A 24,475-nucleotide genomic window follows, 5' to 3' on the forward strand; every position below is an offset into this window, starting at 1 on the left:
GCTCCATCCCCAGCACAGCAGCAGCGTTGCTGAAGGGCTGCTTGTCACATCTTGCTCTGGCTCAGTCCTCTCCTGAGATATGTGGAGCTGTTGACATGAACTTATGGCCCTTGGAGGCGTGAAGATTTCCTTCTGGAATCAGGGAGAGGATGGCTGTGGGTGAGCTTTTGAGAATGCAGTGTTCCTGAGCAGAATCCTGCTGGGGGAGCAGGCTCCAGGCACTTCCCAGCCCCTGATCCTTTGCACTTTCCACAGAGTCATCCTGTTATTCTTGGTTTAATGAGGATGCAGAGGTTACTTTTCTTCAGGGTGTTTTATCTTTTCTTTAATATTTATTTTCCATCTTATGTTTTATATTCTTATTTTAAGGATAATAAGATTTTCTTAGGTTTTAGATATACAGAAGAAATTCCTCCCTGTGAAATGCTGAGGCCCTGGCACAGGGAAAAAGAGAATCAGTGGCTGCCCCATCCCTGGAAGTGTCCAAGGCCAGGTTGGACAGGGCTTGGAGCAGCCTGGGATGGTGGAAGGTGTAAAATTGGGTGAGCTTTAAGGTCCCTCTCAACTCAAATCCATGCTGTGATTTTATGATATGTACCACATAAAAAAAATAGAGACGTTACTGTTTTCTTCTCTATTGAAAAATACATTAAAAATTGTATGTCTGTGTGTGTATATATATATACATAAATATAGGTATGTATTTATGCAAAGATTCATTAGCTGCCCCCTTTTTACTACATAAAGATTTCTCATGTTTCCAGGTACTGCCAAGCAGTTACACTGAGATTCCCTACCCCTCCCACCCCCAATAGTGATTGCTCTTGTGGGTAGAGGAGCATCAGTTTCTTGGGAGTCTTTGCAATTCCCTGAGCCTGAAGGCAAATGAATAGAAATTTAGTGGACCACCTAGTTCTTGACTCAAAATTCTCCAAAGAGGAGTCTGACCTAATTTATATTGTATTAGATCAAATAATCCTATCATGCATGTGTGCTTGCTGTTTTGTTTTCTTTTAGCAGGAATATTGCTGTCTTGCAGAAACTTCAGGTTTAGATGTTAGGCAATGTCCCTGTGGTTTTGGGAGGTGCTTTTCTTCAGTGAGTACTTACTGGAAAATTGCATTTAAAGGACACTTGTGAAGAGGAGAACAATCAAGACAGAATACTAAAGCTGCTGGAATTATTCATACCTGAATGTGAATGTGCTGCTATTTAGTACTGAGGATAATCAAGGGTCCTCTAATACAAAGTCTCCTTATTATTATTGAAGATGGAGCTGGAATCTCCCAAAATTGCTTTTTGTAGTAAAATACAGTATAAATACCTCTGTCATCACATATCCCTGTGACAGGGATTCTGGTGGGTTTGGTGTGAGGGAATTGTAGGGTTGCTGCTGGGGGTTGTTGGGGCCAGCAGGTGTTGAAGATCACTGGGAGCTGATTATCATCCAGGAACTGCATTTGTGGCCTCTTAAAGCAATTCCAGGTGTGCAAAACCCTTTTGTGGTGTTATTCTGTAGAGAGTAGCACCTATCAGTCTGTCTGTACCAAGATATCCACCAAAGCTTATCAATCCATCTGTCAGTGTTCATGTTTTGGGAAATAACTGTCTAAACCTGCACAGGTTCATTCTTATGAAAGTTTTGAGTCTGCAGAATTTCAAGATCATACCAACAGGTACCAAAACAGTTCTTTGCTTTTGAATTTCTTGAAGAATTTGTATTACTGGGAATCCCATTGATGCAATACCCATTTCATAGTTTCCCTTTTACAGAAATGTCTCCCACCCTACTGGCAGAACAGTTACTTAGAGAACAGCAGGAATCAATATTGGTTGTTTCTTAACCTAAAGGATTATAATTTTTTTTCCAATAATTGAAGTAACTGAGGGGAAAATTGTGAGTGGTCTTTTTTTACGCCATTGAAAGAAAGCTGAATTTCTGTTCCTGGTTACTTGAGATGCAGCTCAATAAACTATACTAAAGCAAAGAAAAAGATCACTTCAACTTGTTTAACCTTTCCAGGACCTCTTAGTCTCTACCTCAGACTGGCCAGAACACTTCTCTTGGCATGTGCTTTTTGCCAGATTAACATGGATTAGGTCACTTGAATTGTCCCCTCATTGAGCCCATACATTTTCTTTAATCCTCTCTCTTAGTATCTGTCAGGATTGATTGGGGGAAAAAAAAGTTTTTCCTGTATTTTGGATATTTTTTACAAATAATTACCATGAAGTGTTTGTTTCACCTTTTTTGATTTCCTTGTGTAACCTTTACAAACCAAATACTTCTTTAACCTCTCATGTTTTGCTTGTGGCTGTGATGGGGTAGGAGACTCTGCATCCTTGATCTGGAGGTTAATGATGATGGGCACCACTGATAACTTGGTGCTGTAGAGGATTTCAGGCTTAGGAATTTCCAAGCAGCTACACAGTTAAACCAAGCATATAAGTAATTAGGAAAAAAAGCAAAATACTTCTAAACTTCAGTGTAGCACAGCTGATACTCAGGAAGTTGTACTGCTCTTCAGTTCATCACCAGTCAATGCAGCAAATATTTTATTAATATTTCAATTTTCCCTTCATTCCTTTACGTAAAAAATACACACTTAATTTAGTTTTATTGTTACTGCCTCTTAAGTCAGTTTTCTTCTAGTTCTGAGGTTGATTAGCAAATTCAGACCTTTTAACTGCAAGATTAGATGACCCATTAGGTGTTCATGTCAACTTTTAGCAGCTATTCCACAAATACCAGGGGTCTTCCCAGGAGGTGAATTTCCCCTCTGCTTTTTAATCATAATGAAGGTTTCCCCATTCTAGGATTTTAATTTCTGTGAATGTGCATACAACATGTTTGTTGTGCCACAATAACACTGACAGTGTCACTTGAAAATGCTGTGGCCCCTGCTTGTGGTTTTAAAACACCTGGTAGTTGCTTGCAGTAAAGACTCCCCTTTTTAATTGCACTGTAATTAATACAAAACAAATCAACAGGAAATGCTACTTCACACAGCGTGTTGGCAGTTAGCTCAAGTTTAAAAACAGTGAAAAAAAAAACCATCAGTGAGTTTAATAAAGATTACTTTATGAATGGGGTTTTTCTTTCTGGCTGCTGAAGTAATCAAATCTCACATTATGGCTTCAGGACAGTTTTCCACCCACCATCCCTGTGTGATAGTTTTTATACATTCTGACCCATTTTTCTTCTTCCTGAAAACAAGAGAAATAAAATGTTGGAGAAGTCCTAAAGAGGATAACAAATTGAATTGACCACTTACTGTTCCTGGCACTCAAATTTTATGGTCCTTACCTCCCTAGTGATGGAGTGAGCTATTCACAAGCACTGCGTGAGAGTTGCAGCTGATGAAATTTGGTCAAGTTCTTTCAAATCGGAGCCACTACACTGATTTACATCACATGAAGGCTTGTCCCCTGTTGCTATGTTACATTTGTAGCAAATGCTAATTGAATTTGGTGCGTACAGATCCTCAGAGAAAAGTGAGGATTGCTACTGAGCGAATCCCACTGTGCTAAGCTTCAGTTTCTGGATTTCAGTACAGGATGCTCCCAGAGAAAACATGAAATCTTCTTTGTGCTGTCAAACAACACCAGAAAAATAACTCTGCTGCAGCCTCAAAACAGATCTGAGGCTTCAGCACTGCTGAGTTTGGGCTTGAAAAAGAACAGCAGGTGATTTTCACAAGGGAGCTCTGGTTTCAGTTCTTTATTTTTTTCATGGCAGGACTGTGAGTCCAACAAACTACCTGTATGTGGTTGTCCCTTTTGAATGTAGTTTCTCATGTTTCATTCTTGCATAATTTGTTCTGTTGCATTCTTGGGTGAGGTGAAGAGATGGTAGAGGACTCTCCAAATGATGCTTCTGTGCCTCACCAAAGCAGCTGAATTTTACTTGGACACAATGCCCAGTCCTGACAGCTGAAATTTTTTAGGTGAGAAGAACCCTGTTCTCAGTCACTGGGCTTCCAGGGAGCAGAAATCCAGGGGAGCAGATCATGTGCATCAAGCTTCAAAATATTGCTCAGGCAGTGTAGAGAACTAACTCTGTTCTTTATTGCAGAGATCATCTCTAGTTCAAAGAGCAGACTGCAAGTGACCCGTACACACTGTGGGTGGCTGATTCTGCTAATCAGTGTTTTTGGATGGAGCTTTTTGGTGGAGATGGGAAGGAGGACAGTGCTGAGAAGGGAAATAGTACAGAGAGAGTAATTTTGTCTTGTGCATCTGGAAACACAGGAATAAATTTTCCTGATGAATAGAGTGTTGATTTTCATCTTTGTGGCTGAAAGTGTGTACATAATTTGCAATGTAGCCAATGAGTAAAGCAGGTATAACACTAATTTTAATGTCTGTTTTGGATTACCTCTAAGATTTATTATGGTGGACTAGGATCATCTTTGGCTGCTTCACAGTGATTATTAATTAATTTATTAAGGAGATATATTTTGAGGTTGAATGATAGTGAATGTATCTTACTTTCATAGATGCACATACATTTTCATGAGAAAGATTGACACTGGATTTTTCCAAGACAATCTAAGGTTTGATTTGCTACAAGAAACACATCCAGAAACCACCAGGAATTGTGCTGATTTGGTGTATGTCTGGTTTCTTCTCCAAAAAGCCATTCTGGAGATCAGAGTAGATTCACTGTTGTGTTTTCATACAATACTGGAAAAAAACAAAAGAACTGAAACAAAGATGTCTGGAGGATTCTTTCCCACTTGGGGCATGAGCATTGCAGGTCTTGAGTGAAAATTTTCAAGTTAAGATAATCGGCAGGAATAGAAGTAGTTCATGATAACTGTAGTTTTAACATGAATACAGCATGAAAAAGTTCAACCTAGAGTTCCAGGAGATGGTTGAAGAGGTTTGGTCACTGCTGGCACACTTCTCTTGGGCTGTATCTTTATCATTCCAGTATCACTGCATGAGATAAAATGCAGACATGACAACATCTTGTGTATTAATCTTGCTGAGTCCTAATTGTTCCAGCAATTGCTTCCTGTAAGAACTTGGCCACACTGGGTACATTAGGGAGAGCACAGTGCTAAATAGAATGAATTGTGTATTCAGATGTACTTTAGCTTGTACTTGCAAAAAGTAGAGAAATTCTTGTCTGCCTGTCGTGAAAGTAAAGGGGATAATGTCTGGAGGAACAGTTCCAATGCTTGACAATTAATAATAGCACTTTGAAGAGAAGCTTTTAGCAGAAGGCAAGCACATAGGTTATAGAGTAGTACAGAGAACAATGTAATTTTTGTGCTAATATGTTGAGATCAAATAAGTCATTAATAGGAGAATAATTTATAAGGGTGATGCAAGTAGGAGAGTAAAGTTCTTCTACATATTAATCTACTGCATATATTATTTATTGATGCAATAAAAGGTTGAGAAGTAGACAAGGGAGAACTGAAATGCCTTGCAACTTCTAGTAGAGTTCACAAAGTGCTTTTTTAAAGGAAATTTCCTTTAACTGAAAAATGCTGGCTTAACCTTTTGGTGAGGTAGTGGTAAGTTTCTAAATGCATCTCTGTGCAATAATGTGAGAGGGAAACTTCTGCACCAGGGTTCTCTTCTGCAGGCTGAACATCCCAACTCTCATCCTTTCCTCCCATCACCCTGGTGCCTCCTCTGGACTCACCCCTACAGCACCACGTCCTTCTTGTGCTTTATATCACACTTGGGAGGAGAAATCCTCAGTTCTGGCACCTGTAGAAGAATGTTACAACCCTCCCATCTCAAATCTCACATGCTGTCTTTTTAAAATAGCCTATTACATTTCCTGGTTATAGCCTTAGGAGCTGTACTACAGTCTACCCAAAATTTCAAAAATACAATGGAAAAAGCAGCTCAAGGAAGAGTGGGTGCAAAAAAAAAGAGCTGCTATTAGAGGTACAAGGTGTTACTACCCACGGCCTCCCTTTTATCCACTGAATAATTTTATATTTAACAGCAACTTGTGAAAAAGTCTGATGATGTGTTAATAAACCTGGAGTGGGATACATTTTAATTGTTGGTTTTTTCAAAGGTTTTTTTATCTGCTGGCCTACTTCTTCAGGAGTGTGAGTAGATGATTAGGTTATGTATTCTATTTTTGAACACTCTTTTTGTAGTACAAAGCCTTGTCTGCTTCTGTCATTCAAAAACCTGACATGACTGAATCCCCTCCTGTGATAATTCTGATTGATCACTGAGGCTTTTAAGGCACTAATACCACCTGTAGAAGAATTCTTCGCATGTGACAGAAATGTGTCTTGCTTATTTTGGAGAAGTGGAGTTCACACATGTTCACAAAGATTTGTGAAACAGCTCTGTGTAAATTTTTGCAGTGACTGTAAATGGAGAATTCAGCCTTCTTATATTTTGTGAAATCTTTTCCATGTGTTTCTTGTTCCTGTGTGATATGCTGGTCCCTGCTTATGTTTGAAAGATTATTGTCATATTTCTGTGTGCAGTATTGGTAGAAAATGGCTTTGCTGGTGTTTTTCCTGGAGTTAATCAGAGATGCTGTTCCTGCCATATTATTATTGATATGTGTGTAGGAATGTGTTGTGCTTAATGTAAATGAAACTCTTGCCTTTATGTTTTAGCTGTGGTAAACCAGATGTTTTTTTGAGCTCTGGTTTAGTGGTTTTCCCTGCTGTTGTGTAGCTAAATCTCACAGGAATTCTGTCCCCCAGAGATCCACTTTTCCTTGTGCCCAAGTGAGCAGTAAAAAAGCTTTTGCCCTGCACAGAAACCTGTAAGTTCTGCACGTGCTTCCAACCAGTGTCTTCATCTCTGTGGATGTAGGTAGAAAATGTAGCACTACTTTCTGAAATGGCCATCAGAGCTTTCTAATGAGACACTTGGATTTTTTTCCTCCTTTGACAGAATTAAATGTTACCTATTAACCATAATGCTTAAATTGATGAAGTGTAAAACTAGTGAAATGGGTTACAGGGAAAGGAAGTGAAAATATTATGAACCATGTGCCCTAATTTATATCTTCTTAGAAAATTCATCTAATGAAGTTAAGTATTTGGAATAATTCAGCGTATGATACTCAACAAGAATTACAGCAGTAATTGTAGGATGATCTTGCTTTTATTATAATAAGGAAGATACAGCTCCTTTTCTGGGGAGGAGCATCAAATCCTATTCTCTTGAGATCCATGTGCATCATCAAGTCCAGGTTTTCTTTTCCTGTGGACCTACATTATTCTGTTTAATTGAGTAGCTGTGACAGCAGTTCTGCTGTGTTCTTTGTGACCTTAAATAGAGGCACATGAGATGCCAGCTCTTCATGTGAGTTCTTCATCTCAGTTTCCTGGTCCCTCTCCTGTCCTCATGGCTCCTTCTCTGGATGCAGCTCCTCTCTCACAAATGATTGTCTCCATCCACTCTTAATCCTCCCCTCCCATGGAACTGTTTTTACATCTTGACTCCCAGGCTGAACCTCCCAAGTCCTCCATTATTAAACAGCTCTCACAAATTCATCTCTTCTGCTTCTTGTGATACAAGGCTTCGTGTCAGAGTCAATCCCTTTTTTCTCTGCTCTGACTGTTCTGTTTTATGCATTCAAACTCAGCAGCTTGCTGGGTGCCTTGATGGAAAGATGAACCTCTTGCTGTCACTTTCACTGTTCTGTGTAATTTCAGTTCAAAGCAGTAATTAAAGGAATAGTCCATTTTCCAGGACAATGTCTGTAGGAATGTGAATGCACATTTTAATTCCTTCTGGAAGCTGCAGGAGGGATGATAGTACAGAGGGATTTTTGTTTAAAGAAGTCATCCTGGACAAATGTAAAATCTCATTTTTTATTTTAAGTAGTTTTGTGCTTGGGATTTTCGGTTTGTGGCTTCTTTTTTTGGTTTATTTGGTCTTCTTTTTTTTTTCTTTTTTTTTGGGTGGGGGTGATGTTGGATTTTTTAGTGTTAGCAAGAAAACCAGATCTGTACTATGAAGACCAAATCCTACTCAAAGTTTCAAAACTCAGCAAACTTTCCAGATAAAAGTTTGTGATGATTATTTAACATGGTCAAAACACAGTATTTCCCTACAGTCTAAATTTTGGAAGTGATTCAACCCATTCATCCCTCACATCCTGAAAATCACCCCAAAGCAGATACACTTGATGTGTAGAATTGTAACCTGAACAGTTAAAAATCTGGCAAAGCTGCAAAGTGATTAAAGAAAGTGAGAAGTGTCAGCCAACCTTATCCATAGGTAGTGCTTCCTACCCTGGCTTTGAGTAGAAAAAAATTAAATAAGTAACTTATGTAAAGGGAATTATTTAGCAATATCACTGTTGATAGCTACATCATAAATAAACTGCCCAGAATTTTGGTGGAATTTTAGACATTGAGACCAAAGGTGTAAGAGGTTACTGGAAGAGTGGATTTTGTGCAGATTTTGTACTCATGGAGGTGCTCTGGGTCTGGGTGGTTTAATCAATAAAAGTGAGCTGTATCTGATGACTCTTGTGAGACAGAGCATGAGGGTGACTGATACCAAGAGTTCTCTTGACTCTTGTTGATGGGGAAGAGAAGAATTTGAACTGCACTAATGTTTGGCTTCTTATCTTTCTCAGGGTAATCATGGTGTGTTTAATACCTGTACATGTCTGAAGCATTTTGTTTAGGTAAATGAGCTTAGGATGTGGTTTTGGAATTTAGGGGGAGGAAGATGTTTAAATGCAACCAGTATTACTCTTCTTGGGCCCTTAGAGAATTCAAAACATGCAAATGCTAAGTCAGGGAGTGGAAATGTCATCCTTGAAAGAAATGCAAGGACTGTGATAAAAGTGTTGTGCACTTTGAGGTATCTGAGTTACAAAGAAAGCTTGTAGTTCATGGAATTATATCCATGAGTCTTTTAATATACTCAGGTTGTTCTTTATTTCCTATGGAGCGTTGCAGAATTCGTTTCCCTGGAGGTGACTGAAGTAAGGCTGTAAAAATCCTACCTGATCTTTACTAATCCTTCACACCCATGGTAATACTCCAGAATTGTACTATCATTGGATAATTTGCACGTTAAATCCTTTCATCTCTGTGCTCCCACTTTCAAAAAAAAAAAAATCCTTTAGTGTTATGGGGAGCCAGGGATTGCACACTTGAAATGCCTTGGCCTTGTTGCCAGTTCAGTCTCACCTGCTTACACTGATTTATTGTAGGTTTTTGGTTTTTTTTTTCAGAGGGCAAGACTGAAAAATACATTTCTCCCATTATAGTTAATAGATTCAGGAAGTAATTTGCAGATCAGGAAACAATGGATTTCATATAATAAAAGCACTGCCTAGGTAATTCATAAGGAAGATAAACTTGTATTGTTAAGCTTGCACATTTTACTCTTATTTGTAGGCCATGTATTGCTCTCCTGTGCTTTCCACCATTAAGCAGTAACATTATTGCATTAGTAAAAAAGCACTGCTGCTCTGACTGGCTTTCAGAACCACACACAAAATCAGATAATGCATTTTACTGAATTATGAAGAACTGTGTTACTTGTTTATAACCGCTCACTTAGTTATTGCTCTCAGGGCTCCGTGTTACAATTTAATCACTTCCCTGCATCTCTGGGATTCTCACAGGCTGGCAGTGAAGGGACCAGCCTGAGTGACTGGCAGCTAAGTGTTTCAATCAGTCAGGATGCTGATTTATTTCTGTGAGGAGGAGTGTAAAGGAAATGAGAATGGCTGTTTTTTGTAAGTGATGTGCTGAACAGTCATCATTTAAACACTGGAGGTCACACATAAGCACTGAAATCTTGAGAAAGGGGAAAAAAAAAATCCCACAGGAGTGTGTCTTGTCACCTTGCCTGCACATGGGATTGGGGAAGGGTGTGATGCTCAGCATGTCCTGAAAAAGCAGCACAAAGGATGGGTCTGGAATCCTTTCACTTACAGGGTTTTTCTTACAAAAGAAGCATTAAAAGCATGAAGTTAGGAATTCTTTGTTGTCTAGTCATATACACAGCTGTGAAGATTTTAACTGTATTCAGGATTCTGACACTGCAGAATGTTTAAACTGGACTCAAAGTATTGAATAGGGGAGGTGGTGTAAATATCTGTGCAAACAGATCCCTTTTGGAGTTAAAAATACAATTTAACTTGAACAAAACTAGGAGTAAAAACATTGGTGGAATATTATATCTGTGCTTTAAAGATATTCATAGGTATGCCTGAGATAGGAATAGATACATTAAAGTTTTCATTGCCTACTTTGAGGGAATAGAAATGTAATTTTATGATCTCCTTGAAGTGCTGGTTTTAATCCGAAAAAAAAAAAAATCTTTTTAGATAATCAAAACAATAAATGTCCTATAGCAAACCTGACAGCATTAGATGATGTTTATAGGAGGTAGCAAATTAAACTAAAGTTTTTTGCTAATGGTGTATCATTCCTTTTGTATTCCATCTGAACTCATACAGATGTAAAATCCAGAGGAAGCCAGCAGATAGTTTTGAATGAAATTAGGTCTTTCTAAGATTTTAAATCTCCAGAGCCCACTGAAAATCTATGCTCAACAATCACAGCTTTTATAGCAAGGAAGATACCTTAGCTGTCAGGAGACTGCTTTAGTGGGGTATTCCCTAGAAAGCCCCCTGTAGCCTAGCCTACATTTCATCTTTCTAACCCAAATCCTGAGGTTATCAAACACTTTCATAAAATGTATGCACTAAAATTGGATGAAAATGTGGCTACGTAGAGAAAGAACTACTTCAGGAGAAGCTTTTAGTGCTGACAATAGAGAAACTTTTTACTGTCTCATGAAAAACTGAAACTGACTGTGGGGAGAGAAAGGAGGACTTGCCTCTTGGTCAGAGGAGAAATCTCTTGGTTTGCTGCTAAATGCACTCAGGGGAAGTGAAGGTATCTGCAGGATAAAATAATAAAATGTAAAAGCAGCTCTTGCTGTTGCAGAGACTGGATGGCAAAGGAGAAGCCCCACGTTTTGATTACACTGATTTCTGGATGGTTTATGCATCCAGATGAATTGATACTTCTTTTGATGGTGCAGACACAGATTTTGAGGTCAATTTTGTCTCTTTCACAGGGAAAAGTGTATGATATGTTGATAGATGTATGATCATGATAGTTTTGGAAGATGAAGGAGAAGACAAAATATTCTGTGGGCAGGAACCAGCTACTTCAGCATTTCTTTTGCCTCCTGTCTTTTTTTCCTGAGCTAACAGTCCATTCAGCCTGAATACAAATCTGTTCTTAATGTGTTCAACTGCATTATTTAGCCCACCACTGCAAGCCAAATTGTTATCCGTGGAGATGGAATTGATCTAATGGAGCTTTGTTGATCCGGAATTTCGTTTATATCTTGTCTTGGATGCATTCATTGTCTCTTCTTCTGTTTAGGACATGTGATTTTGGCCAAAAGGCAGAAATTTACACTGAGAGCAGCTTGGATACCTGCAAGTAGACTCTTGTCTTGTAAGAAACACTTAAAACTTGTTGTTAAGTCCTGCAGTGCCTCAGTTTGCAGCACATTGATCCTTTGGAAGTGGAGCCCTGAAGGAGCAGATCTCTGTTGTGCTCCATGGCTGTGAGTAATTACTGAGAAACACAGAAAAGAAAACCTGAGTGGTTTATTCATAACCTGCTTAGTGGCTGCATTCCTGCCTCCTGCTTGGTTGGAATGGGAACCACCAGTTGGAAACACAACCAGCTGCTGGCTGAAAAGATCTGCAGTGGTTAAAAATACTGAGAGAGGTATTAAATAGTCCCCTGGAAGGATATGGAGAAGGATTACATGAGAAAGGGAATTTGCAAGCCTGGAATGTGTTTTTCCCCACAGTATCTATTTCCATTTTCTGTGAAATGGCTTTCAATATTTAGGTTATTTCACATTTTGTTATAATCTCTTGGATGGAGATCAGATATGAGATTTATAGTCTGAAAACAGGTTGAAATGGTTCTTGATGGTGTCAGGAATATTTGCAAGGTTTTAGCAGCTGATATGGTGGAGATGAGTGGATAATACAAATAATAACATTTATTATCTCTATTGCTATCCCATTCCCCAGAACTGTGGAGGTGGATTGGAGCCCTCCTTGCCTTCATTTTCTCCCATGGTCCTAGGCACTGTATCAAACAGGAAAAAAAATCCCAAATGGTGTTTCAAAATGCTTGATAGGGGAGACACTTGAGTTTTCTGATGAGGAAATAGCAGAATGATGTGATTCTGGTTATGAGCTAGTCTGTGGTGTCACTGGTCAAATGTCAACATCTTCTACCTCTTTCTCATTCATTAAATCCCACAACAAATTGCATATTCAAGGTGAAATTTTAACAGCAAATAATTTAAATAATTTAAACAAAAGTTAAATAATTGGCTTTGGAGAGGTCTCTGTGTGATGCAGTGTGTGGTGATACAGATAGAAATGGAATGAATACAAGTTATTGGTGCTTGAAGAATATTATGTGTGATAAAATTACAACCTCTCAGCTGTCCCACCTTCCTCAGCAGTGAATTCAGTAATCCCTTTCAGATTGTTTTTCTGATCTGATGCAAGAGCAAATAAACTTTGGCTACTGGGCTAAGTAACCCTCTCATGTGGCTTGAATGGGATTTAACATGGGCACTTAGACTTTCTGTAACAGACTTTTTTTGCAGGTTCAGGCTTCTGTTTGCAGGATTTGGTAATGCATTTCTTAAAGGAAAAATGAAAAAGTTCTGTTACCTGTGAAATGTTGAGCATTTAAAGCTTCCTGCTTTCTAACAGCTTTCTAGTTTCCCTTGGTTTCTCCATAAAATCTGTTCTTCCCCAAATTATTCTGTCTCCTCAGAGCAATCTTCAACTAAAAGTGAGGACAGATTTGCACCATGAACAGTTCAGTGTCTTGAAGCTGAGATTTATGTTAGGGAAAATATGATGTGATGCAAAGGCAAAAGGTGGTCTTGCCCAGATTCCCGTGTTTGTCCATAATTAATGTATTTCTTTCCTGTTAGTTTCAAAGGATTTATTTCTAGTCAGGAGTTAAATGGACCCATTCAGTGTTTATATTTATGCAAATGATCATTGTGTCACTCGGGTTGCAACATTAAAGAAAAAAAAGCCAGATATTTTACTTGCCTTTGAGTATTGAAGTGATTACAATTACCTACATAAAAGGAGTTGCTTTATTAATTAATTAACTTGGAGAAAAATGTCTAGTGACCCTCTGAAGGAATATCAATAACTGAAACATTAATTATGTAAATAAGATCTGCCTTTACTGTTCATTATTCATCATTTAACATGAAAATTGCCTTTTAAAATAATGCTTCATTCATATATTTCAATAAATGTCTACTCTGCCTAGCTTTTCACTGGGATCTAGATTTTGAGTAAAAAAACTGTAGTGACATCAGTACAGACCTTGGGACACTTTATTTGAGCCACCAACACCCAGTTCCTGATTGCTGGGCTGGCATTTTTATGGGGATGGGCCTCTGAGGCAGCAAATCCCCTCTGGGAATGAGTTCTTGCAAAATTCTTGTCTGGAGAGACAGAGTTGCTGCATTTCATGAGTGAGGAAGGAGAAGAAAGAAGCAGCAAAATACTTGCAGAGCTTTTGTGACTTTGCCATGGTCTCAGAAGGGAGGCTGCAGAACCAGCCCAGCTCCAGATCCTGCTGAATTGTGGAATTGCATTTTTCTCTGAGTCAGAGGCAGCAGTACCAAGTTAAACAAATACCACAAGGAAAACAAGGTTAGCCCACATGTTTGGTAACTGTGATCTTGTACACTCAATAAACTTGCTGGTCCTTTTTACATTTGGAGGATGAGACTGAATGCCTCCTGGCAAGTGCTGCAGGTGATTTTGTACAGGCTATGAGAATCCTTTCTGTGTAAAGAGCTCTGCCTTTGTGTTTTCTAAAGTTTCACTGAGCGTGTTAGCAAATTCTGATGAAGGATTCCTGGAGGTTTTATTCCTTTTTGCATCCCTAAAGACAACACACAAAGGTTTCCAGGGTTACTTTTTGCTCAGGTGGCTGGGAGTGCACCTGTAAGAGAAGAGAGAGGAAGAGCTGTGTTTCTTTCTCATAATCTCAAAGGCTGTGCTGCACGTAATCTTGAGTGTGCAGACAAAAAATAGTAGCTGTGCAGTCCCAGAATTTCTTCTCCACTCCCTGAAGAGCACCTGCTTAAGAGCATAAGACATTCAAATTCCCCTTTTTTTAATGCCTCAGAACTCACTTTGCCCATTGCAGGAAGAGCTGATGAAGAAATATGTGTGTCCCCCCCTTTCCCTTGTAGCGTGATGGATTGTGGAAGTCCTGATTGAAAATTCTAATCACAGCCTTGCAGTCCTTCAGATCACAACCCCTGACAGTCGATTCACTCCTTTTCATGCCTGCTGCCTCTGACTGCTCCTGGTGCCTCGTCTGCATGAGTCTATCATTAGCACACAAAGCATGATGGATTGGCCTGAGTACCTCTGTCCTCAGAACCTGGGAAATGCTTCTCTTCCAGAATCAAAGAACCTGTGTGTGTGACATCGTCATGAATGAGAGAAGAAAGTAATACAGTATTGGAGGTGCCTGTTTGCTGCCACTGTTTAGAGGGAAAATGATGCATTTTGGGGACTGTAAGTACCTGTTTGTTTGGGGTTTGGCTCCTCGCTGGGAACGGTGCAGAAAATCACGGATGTGAGTCTGGCAAGTGCACAGCAGCCCTAATACTTTTTGAATTTTTGGAAATCAAGGCTGTCAACACTTCCAAAATTCTACTTAAAGTTCATCCTGTTAACGGAATAATTTAACTTTCAGTGAGATCTGATGGCCAAGATGATTACAAACAATGGTTTTTGGTACTGGCTGTGGGCTCGGTTCACTTTGGTGGGTTCTCTTCCACAGACCTTTTCAACAGGAAACTTCTGCAAATGTTTGCATCTTGCAAATGCTTTTATTCATCTGTGTGACTTGGCATTTAATGTTTCAGTGAACAAGACAGTTAAGTTTTGGCTCCAGTGAAAGATTGATAGGAACAATTTTCGAATGTGGTATCACAACAAAGTGAAAATATGTCATGTTCAAATACTGAGCTCTGATGCATCATGTGGTCTTGTAATAAATGAAACAGCACTACCAACCTGACAGATGTGCAAGAAAACGGTTTTAAATTTATGATGATTAATTTTCAAGATGAACTGCAATGAAAAAAATTGTTAGTAGATACTTAAAGAAGGTAAGGGGGAACCAGCTTTCTGAAATGAGAACAGGCAGGTAATGATAAAGCTGCCTTCACTTTTATGTTTTGCTTTCTGAAATTTTAGCAATGGGAAAATTCATACTCTGGCTGCTGCAGCTGGTGTTACACTCATGCAAGTGTAACATCTCATGGAAATTGCACTTCTTTGGTTTGTGCTGCTGTTTCATGCTGGTTGTCTTGGAAGTGGGAGTAATTCAAAGCAGAGCTGAAGGGTTTCTACCTGGTGATCCTTTCAGAGCCATCAAAATAAACTGGCACTGAACTGAGTGAGAAAACAGAAATAGCTTGGTACTGCCATGAAAGAAATCAAACATTTCTGAAACTCAGCATGTTCATTCATTTTGAGGATTTGCCACTTGAACATTGGCTTTATTTTGCACTAGGACAGCTAAATGCAAAGGGTATTGTTTGGTAATAAACTGGTTTAGTTGAGCATTGTTAGGTAACTTCAGGCTAAAACCAGCCCTTGATAGCTTTTAGTGAAGTCAACTCCTGCCAAATGCAAGAAAATAAAATAGTGCCCACCCCCAGCAGTAAACTCTATTATTTCAAGGAATTGTGTCCCAGTGAGGCCAAAACTGAGCTTTCCATTGGAAATGGAGAAAAGCAGTGTCACAAAGGATGTGGGCTGTGCTTTTTTCAGAACTTGAGTTCAGCAGGGGAAAAAAATAATCCTAAGTATCAGTGTCCTGTTATTTTGAGATAAAATGCATTTAAAAGAAGATGTTTTGTTTGTCATTAGCACTTTTACATGGGAATGTTTTTAGGTTGACACGTTTTGTAGGAATCCCCAACAATTGTCTTCCAGCTGTTAATTTCAGGCACTCTGAGAACAGCTGCTCTTGTAGCATCTCCTCATATCTGACCTTCCTCATCTTCAGCAGTGCTCCCTCTTTGTTAAACACACCTGATGGTTCTAGAATTTTCCCTTATTATTTGAGGGAAATTATAGTTACTATAATTATTTTTGGCAGTGGTTGTGTAACTCAAAGGCAGTATTTTATCTGTGGATTGCAGTTTAAATTCACTTAATAGAAAGTTTAAAATTCTAGAAGCCATTTTGGCTGTCTGAAGATAGATCTGAATGCACGTGTCCATTTTTTTTTCTGCAGAAATACTTGTCAAAACAAGGTCTCTGCTGGTCCCTATCAGGTCTCTTTCTTACTATGCCCAGAGGAAAGAAAAAACCAAATGTCTCAAGAGCTTAAGAATCCAAGTATAAAATTAGTATAATAAGTATAAAAATGTCAAAACAGATGAGGTTTGTCTGGAAATGTGCAGTATATTGTGCTTGCTGCCTTTAGTCAACTAAGTAATGGCTTTTATACAAGTTGCTTTGGCCCTTAGTCTTTATTATCAGGAATTGGTTTTATCCACTAAGATCTTCAAAGAATAGCCAAGATTATGCTGAAAATCAATGTCTTTGCCTCCAGGTAATGCTAATGTCTGTGCTGGAGGGAAAAACTTTATTTAGCAGATGCTTGAGAATGCTCAGTCCCTTCTCTGGAATCTCCAGTAATCCATTGAAAACTCACCTCTACCAAAAATGGAATTTTTCCCAATCTTACTTTGTTTTAGAAACAGAATACTCTGGGAGACTTTCATGATCAGCATTGATCAGTTGTACTGGGCATTTGCAGCTGGATAGAATTCAAAGTTTCTTAGGCACAAATATTCACAAACATGGGTGTGAATGTGCTGTTCAGTGATTCTGAGGTCTGATTTATGGTGAGCTGTGTTTTATCTAAAAGAGTGTAAAGCTTCATTGTTGTGTAATATTTATATTGTCTTTAGCTACTCACAAGATCTAATGGTCCAAAGGCATAAGGAAAGTAGTTTTATTTTTTAAAATAATAACATTTTTCAGTTCTGTATTTTGTCAGTGTTAACTTAGATTTTTCTGATCTGTTTAATCCAGCGAATTTCATCTTTCATTTCATTACATCAGAGGAGATTTCATGAAATGACTCTAAAGGCATATCCAAATTGCTCTCTATCACCATGGAGAGCTGCAGTTCTGCCCTTTGTGCTGTATCCAAATGCACTTTAATCCAGGCAGCAGGAATGGTGCTGGTGTGCCAACTGTGCCAGCTCTGAATCCAAGGACACTGTCCAAGCCTGCCCAGCACTGTCAGGGCTCAACTTTTCACAGCCTGCTCTTGTCCACATATTTTTTTTTTTTGCATTTCCTCACTACCTTTGCTTGGGAAAAAAAAGGCTTCTTACTCCTATTTACATTCACTATAATGCAAGTGGGTAACTTTTTAACAGAAAATACTCATAAAGCTGGGTTGATATTTGAGATTACCTACTCTGAATCTTGGCAAGAGGTACCTGAATTACATCCAACACAGTGACTAACATTTTGACATTTACAGATGTGCCTTTGACCTTACAGTTTGTCAGATGTGACCTATGTATCTTCTGCTGTAAATACCTGGAGTGTGGAGGATGAAGCTGGAATCTCTCTGTGCATGCAAATATTTGCTTTTAGATTTCACTATAAATAATTTTTGTGCCTTAAGATAGTTCCCCACCTGTAGTGTGAGTTGCCACTATTGATACAGTTATTGAATTATATTGGAATTATTAGTTATTAGAGTATTAGAACGAATTTGAATTAAAGTTTGTTTATTAATTTTGGACCTTATGCAAAATAGTCTGATATGTGCTGTGGCTAGTTAAACTAAACTGTCAGTGGAGATTTTAATTTTCCTCTGAAACTGGAGAAATATTTTTGTCCTAAATACTGAGTGTAGAGTATTTTATGATGGTTTGCCTAAAATGAATATTTTTGATACACCTAATAATAAAGAGTGCCAAGAAAGCTGAATTTCCATCCTACTCTGCCACTCTTTGCTGGGAGTGACCAAATCACTTTTGCAATAAGTAATTCAATATTCTGGTTTTCTTTTTAACTTGTGTCTGCCAAATGAAGGCAGACTGATCAAAAGGCACATTGTCAGATGACACGGGAAACCAGGATTTGTCTTCCCCAAGAAAATATGGGTTTCCCTATAGCCCATCTTAAGTTCAATGCCATCCTTTATTAGGTATTAAAAATGTGATCTGTAATAAAATTGGAAAGAATATATTGATATGTTCATGTTTTAAGCAGTAATGGCTGTGGCTTGTCTTAAATGGCCTAGACTTCATTTTAACATCCAGTGACAAAGTGGAAAGGCTGCACAAACGTATGGTACTTTAATTAATGGGGGCAATACTGAGCTCTGAAAGTCCTCTGGAGCTTTTGTCTCTGTTGGAACATTGTGCTGTGAATCTTCCCTAATAGTTAAAGCAAATGAACTAAAATAGCCTTTGGGCTATTTTGTTACACTGTGTTGTTGGGGAAAAAAAATTAATCCTGTGCCATTTTGCATTTGCTGTCTGTGAATCAAACTGTGAAAGCTAATTTAAAAACTTTCACACTCGGCTTGAATGAGGACTGTCAGTGCTTGGAGAATGTCAAATTGAATGCAATTAGCTGGAGTTGGGCTAGCCTAGATAAACCCATCAGCCTCAAAGTGCTCAGCCTTAATGACTGATCTGATAAACTAACACAGAGGTTACAGGAGAGAATTTAAAGGCTTCAAAGTCCTGCTGAAAACTTGCCCTGTGTAGAAAAGCTTTGAAACTGAAATAGTTTGTACACCAAGGGGCAGGGAGGTGGTGAGACCCTGTGGAAAGTTAAATACAGCACGGAGGTGCATCCAGGAAAGGGAAACAAAACCACTGATGACCCTGGTCAGAAATAGTAAACACATCAATTGCTTAAGTATTTGTTAATTGTTAAGCAGCAAGTTACCATTTGTGGGCTTTGAAGTAGTTGGATGTCAAAGGCATTTGTAGAAGAGGTACAGGTGTGGTGGAGTGAAATTTTGGAATGTTTCAGGGAATGGTGGCACTATTGCTGCTGGAGGTTGGGAAAATAATGGGGTTTTGAAATTCTTCTCTTAATTGTATCTGTTCATCAAATGCTGCATCGACCCATAATGGGGACATGGGGTTCAAACTTAATTGATAAAGTGAAGTTCCATGCTTGGTTCTGTGTGTTCAGAGTAATTTTCAGATGGGATGTGAGCAGGTCTCCCAGGCTGCAGGTGCTCAAGAGACAGGGAGATGTGGAAAAAAATTGGAGGAGAAATAGGTGATGAACAGCTGAAGTGGTGAGAAGAGTTACCTGCAATATCAGCTGCTAGTCTAAAATGTAATGACTCTTCCCTTGGAAGATGGGATGTTTGCCTGTCAGTGGACTGTGGCTTTTGGGATATTATTTTTTCATGAGACCATGTCAGAAAATGTGTTTGGAACTCATTCAGAAGATTCCTTTTTTTCTTTTCTCCCCACTTTTTCTTGGAGAAGGCTCCCTGCAGAGTTTTATCTCCAGGTGCTGAGTGAGGTCTCAGCCCAAGTTATTCCCTGAGAATTGCAGTGAGTGACCCCTGATTTTCCTCATGGAGAGAGCCCTGATGGTAAATTGAAAAGAACTGAGCCTGTAAATTAGCATTTTACATGTCATCCCTTCTCACATGAGCAACGTGAATTGTGCAGACAACAGCAGCATTTTTAGTTAATGAACCCAGCCATGAGCACTGTTCACGTTTAACATATTTACAGGGGGTAGCATCCAGTCAAAAAATTCCATTAATTCTTTTTGCATGAATATTGTGTGCATGAATGCATGCATTTATGTGTCCATTTGTATGTATGTGTACACTATTAGTGTATGCAGTGTTAAAGCATATAGAGTAATTCAGGAAGAATCACTGAGGAGGTTTCATTAGGCATGTAAATGTATTCAGCAGAAGATTTGAAATAACTCTTTAATGGAAAAAGAAAGGAAAAACTGTGCCATTTGACATGAGAAATCTATTTTGAACTATTGTATATGCACAGTCTGTTTTCTGCTTTCCCTTTCTTGAAATTGTTGCCTGAAATATTATGGTGGCATGCAAAGGCTTGAAGTTTAATTTTAAATTTAATTTGCCTGAGTGCTGCCAGGGTATTTTTAAATAGACAGTAAAAATGCAACTTGGTGATACTTGGTACTCAATTTCTATAGAAATGGCATTCAGGATACAATTTTGGGCTCATAGGTAAAATAAGACAAAATCACACATGTTAATGATGATTTTAAAATATTTTCAGGACTATGTAAATGTAATTTTGTAATTGATTTTGTTAGTTTTATGGGCAGCAGGGGAGAGAGTTTGTAGCAGTCATATATATGTATATTTAAAGCTGTGAATGAACTTTTTTTCAATCTGTTAATCCAAATGTTCTTTAATGGCTAAAATTAGAATGAAATTACTTAATATAAAAAATCTGGGACTTACTTACTGAGCTTCAGACAGAATTATTCTCCAATAATATTCTGAATATTTTTGAATAGAGTGCTAGAAGGTTACTGTGCTGCTGAATGCTGGGTTTTCTCACCTGTGATTGCTGATAATGTGGTTGTCCTTCCTGACTTCAGTCCAGGACCAGAGGAGATGAGACAAAGATTTATTTTCTTGTTCAATGTCACATTTCCCAAAGGGAAGTCTTTGGTTTAAAGATGCACCACGAAGTCTCTGTGTGGTTGGTTGCTTTTATTTACTAGAACAGTGCTCAATAATGTAGTGTTTAATAAAGCAGTGAATGCTCTGAGCATTCACAGCTCAGGACTGTGTTTTGTCTTTCCAAGCACTTTCTGACACCCTTTGATACAGAGACCTGAAAATCACAGCTAGAGTTGAACATCCTGCTTTTCATGTTTGGAAGAGAGTCGCTGCTGCCAGACCCAAATCCCATATTCCTGTTGAAACTCTTGCAGGAGTAGGTGTTGAAGGAATGCAGCTTGTGAGCTGAATTCTGGAAGGTGCTGCAGTGTGGTTCTTGAACACCTGTGCTGCTGCTTTATCCTGCATGGAATTACTCACACACATACACAAAAAAAAAAAAAAAAAAAAAAAAAAAAAAAAAAGGAAATTACTGTTCCAGAACCAAGCACATCAGTAAAGAGATGCTTAATTAATCATTGTCCAGGTGAATGGAAAGTTGTGTGAACAGTCACAGAGTGACTTCTCTCTTCCTGTGACATCTTTAGGAGCAGACAGTCTGTGCTGGAGGGTCAGGGCTGTGTTCACTGTCTGTGATCAGTGCCAGGTGAGCAGGGCAGGAGGAGGAGGAGATGATCTCATGCCTTGGGGCAGCAGGACAGGCTCCTGGAGGGTGAACTCTGTGTTTCCTTGCTCCTGCTTGTGTTGTGCAAGATGCCAGCCCTGGCTCTTCACTTTACCAAAGTTATCAGGAGCTAAAACCGGAACTCATAAAGGGAAATACCACACAACTTTAACACATGGTATTACCAGACATCACTGTAATTAAACTAAGCATCATCAGTGACCAAATCTCTTTAAAAATGGCCAGAAAGATTAATAAATTTTGTGGAAGAAGCTCTAGTTTTGACTCACATTTTAGGGGCATGTTTTGAGCTACTGTAACGTGCATTTCTTTGGTTGGACTACCTGAGCTAATGCATTAAGTACCATTAATTTCAGCTCCTGTGTAGGTGCCTGCAGCTTCTGTGGACATGTGAGTTGCAAGTATAAAGTGTTTTCTGTGACTGTGATATGAAATAAATCTAGAAAACTTTCCTAAGCGTTGTTTACAAAAGAAGCAATATTTTCAGGAAATTAAGTGAACTTTTCTTTGCCACTGTGATACCATGTCAGTAGTCTTTTTTTGGTTGATTGGTTGGGTTTTTTTCCTTTTCTAAATTTTTAATTTGCTGTAATGCTAGGCACTGTTCTGTCATGTGACTCTTCCCAGTGTAATAATAATCATTATTCTTGCTGTGGTTTTGATAAAAATATATCTGAAGAAGAAACCCACTATGCATCTTTTTAAAAAAAGAAACAGCTCTATGCTCTTACTAGAATTAAAGAATAAAATGTATCTTAGGCTTCTTAAAATCTAAGTAGGATGAAGAATTCACTGCAGATGATCCTGTGGAAAGGCTTTGCAAGAGAAGGGCAATCAAGTAGGGATAATTAGAGTTATTATTTAAATATGCAGAAAGCAAAAAGCTTATCTGGAAGAGGAGAGTGAAGTGTAAGTGCAGCATAAGACCCACGTAAGGATGATTTGCAAGCAGTAAAATCACATCTCCCTGACTTTGTAAGTACAAACTAATAAGCAATATTTAATAATGGAGACTGTAATAGTGTGGGATATAAACCCAGTGGAATGTGATTTTACCATTAGATCTTACTGAAGGGGATGGATTGGTTTAGCACTGACAGAGTGAGGATTACAGGTATTTGGAATGTGTGTGCAGTAAGGGATGAGAGTAATTGCTCAAGATAATCTCTGAGCAGTTGACTCACAATAATGATAGGGAATTGGTGGGACTTTTATTCCCAGGTTTTACTTCTTCCTCTGAATCAGCCTGAAAGTGTGAACACCTCTGATGGGACTCTTGCTGCTCCTGTGATTTGGAAAGGTTTGCTGAAGAGCAGAATTAACGTGCTGCTAAGAAAAATCCTCCCTGGCAGAGAAATGGGTAGATGGTCTTCAAGTTCTTAATCATCCCTGATTTTGTAACTCTGTCATTATTTCCATTAATTAACTTGAGTGGGTAACACAAACATCACACTCCTTCCAAAACTAACATTATTAGTGCCTGCTATTTAGTCTGTTGATCTGAAAAAAAAGCCCAAACCAAACCAAAATGTTAAAGTGGTGCATAGGCAATAACTTCATTGAAGGTGTATTTATCTGAATGGCTTTGACTGGGCATCATCTGCATCCTCACCATGTGCTGAGAGCCTGCCTGGTCTCACAGGCTGGGCAAGGCCAGGCCTGCCTGATGCTGGGCTTTGGGAGGCAGGAGCTGCTGGAAAGGCTGGAATTCAGGAGCTGCTTCTTCCCTGGGGCTCAGCTACAGGGCAGTGGCTGCCAAGGAGGAGGAGAAAGGAGCCAGGGGCCAGACCACTGGAATTCCTTTGAGTTCCCCTGGCCCTTTCACCAGGGCATGGGTGCTTAACCCAGTGGTCCTGGCTGCCTTCCAAGTGCAGTAATTAAATTCTGCATTCCTGAATTCCCTCTCGCTTTAATTGGATTTGGAATTCTTCACCTTTTGGCTTTAAACTGGCCTGGTGAAACAATTGTTTCCCATTACAGCAAGGACTTTATTTCAGATCAGGGTGTATTACCCTTGGATATAACATTGCCTTAAGTGTGCCAGGTGTTTCAGGAGAGCAGTGTACAAGGGAGAGCAGCATTTTACTTCTGTTTTTAATTGATTTTCTTTGCTGCACTGAAGTGCACCCATTTGATGGTTACTCCTGTTCACTATCTCAATTTACAGGCTTTGTTGAGACTGTAGAATCAAAGGCAATTCATGAAAATATTTTAGATCTTTGCTACATCTAGGAAACCTTCTGTTTGTGTCTGTGTGCAGCTTTCATCTCCTTTGTATAGTCAGTGAAATCTAGGGCATCACTGGAAATTCAGATTTCAGTGTGTATCCAAATGTTCACCTGATCGTGGAGACTGCTCTGCACTTCACAGGAACCAGCTGGTAAACAAGGGAGTCTGTGCTACATCTCCCCTAAAATGTGGTTTGATTTCTACTGTGCCAGTAACTTCTGTTCATGTACTGGAGCCTAAATAATTGATTTTTTTCAGTATGTGCCACAGCACAGCATTTTAAAGCCCAAGCTGCCTTGAGTACTGTGATTCTGCAGAAATTTTAATTAATGAATAGGGATGTCCAAGAGGTGCAGGCAGTAATGAGAGTCAATACTTGGTTTAAATCTGGGAAGGTAATTTCTGGAAGGGACAAATCTTTGATATGGATAACATTCAGATGAGTTCACTTGAAGGTTCACCTGGCCCTGATATCTAAATTTAGAACTTGTGAGCACTACTGGCTCACAATCAGAATATGTTTTTCCCTGCATGAAATGGAATTATATTAGTCAATTCACATTAGCCAAGTCTGAAGTCTGTGTCTGGTTGGATTTATTTGCACTGGGCTGATGACAGAGCTCTGTTTGGCTTTTTGTCTGACCTGGATATGTGTATCTTACTGCTGTCAGTCTGCTCTTATGCTGCTCAGTGAATACTCCTGTCACTGAAAATCCAAGATCTGTAGCCCTTTATTAAATTATAGAGTACATTACTTGCTCCTTTAGTATTTACCTTTGGGCATTAGGACTCTTTTTTCCTAGAAAATAACCTGAAAAAGATTTTTATAGGAGTTTCTGAAACCTCTCTG

The 24,475-nt window shown here is 38.9% G+C and overlaps 1 protein-coding gene across 11 annotated transcripts in view; it reads left to right on the forward strand.

Annotated features, from left to right (window-relative positions):
• The window catches only part of DAB1 (DAB adaptor protein 1), a 393,755-nt gene that overhangs the window by 262,857 nt on the left and 106,423 nt on the right, over positions 1-24,475 (forward strand). For 3 of the 11 annotated variants that reach the window (XM_079313509.1, XM_079313503.1, XM_079313510.1), the window contains one exon: positions 14,473-14,587. The exons of the other annotated variants lie outside the window; for them this stretch is intronic. The gene's annotated coding sequence lies outside the window, so the exon portion shown is untranslated. The remainder of the gene's footprint in view (positions 1-14,472; positions 14,588-24,475) is intronic. 11 annotated transcript variants of the gene reach the window in all.

Source organism: Erithacus rubecula, assembly GCF_903797595.1.
Source record: "Erithacus rubecula genome assembly, chromosome: 10".
Classification (NCBI taxonomy): domain Eukaryota; kingdom Metazoa; phylum Chordata; class Aves; order Passeriformes; family Muscicapidae; genus Erithacus; species Erithacus rubecula.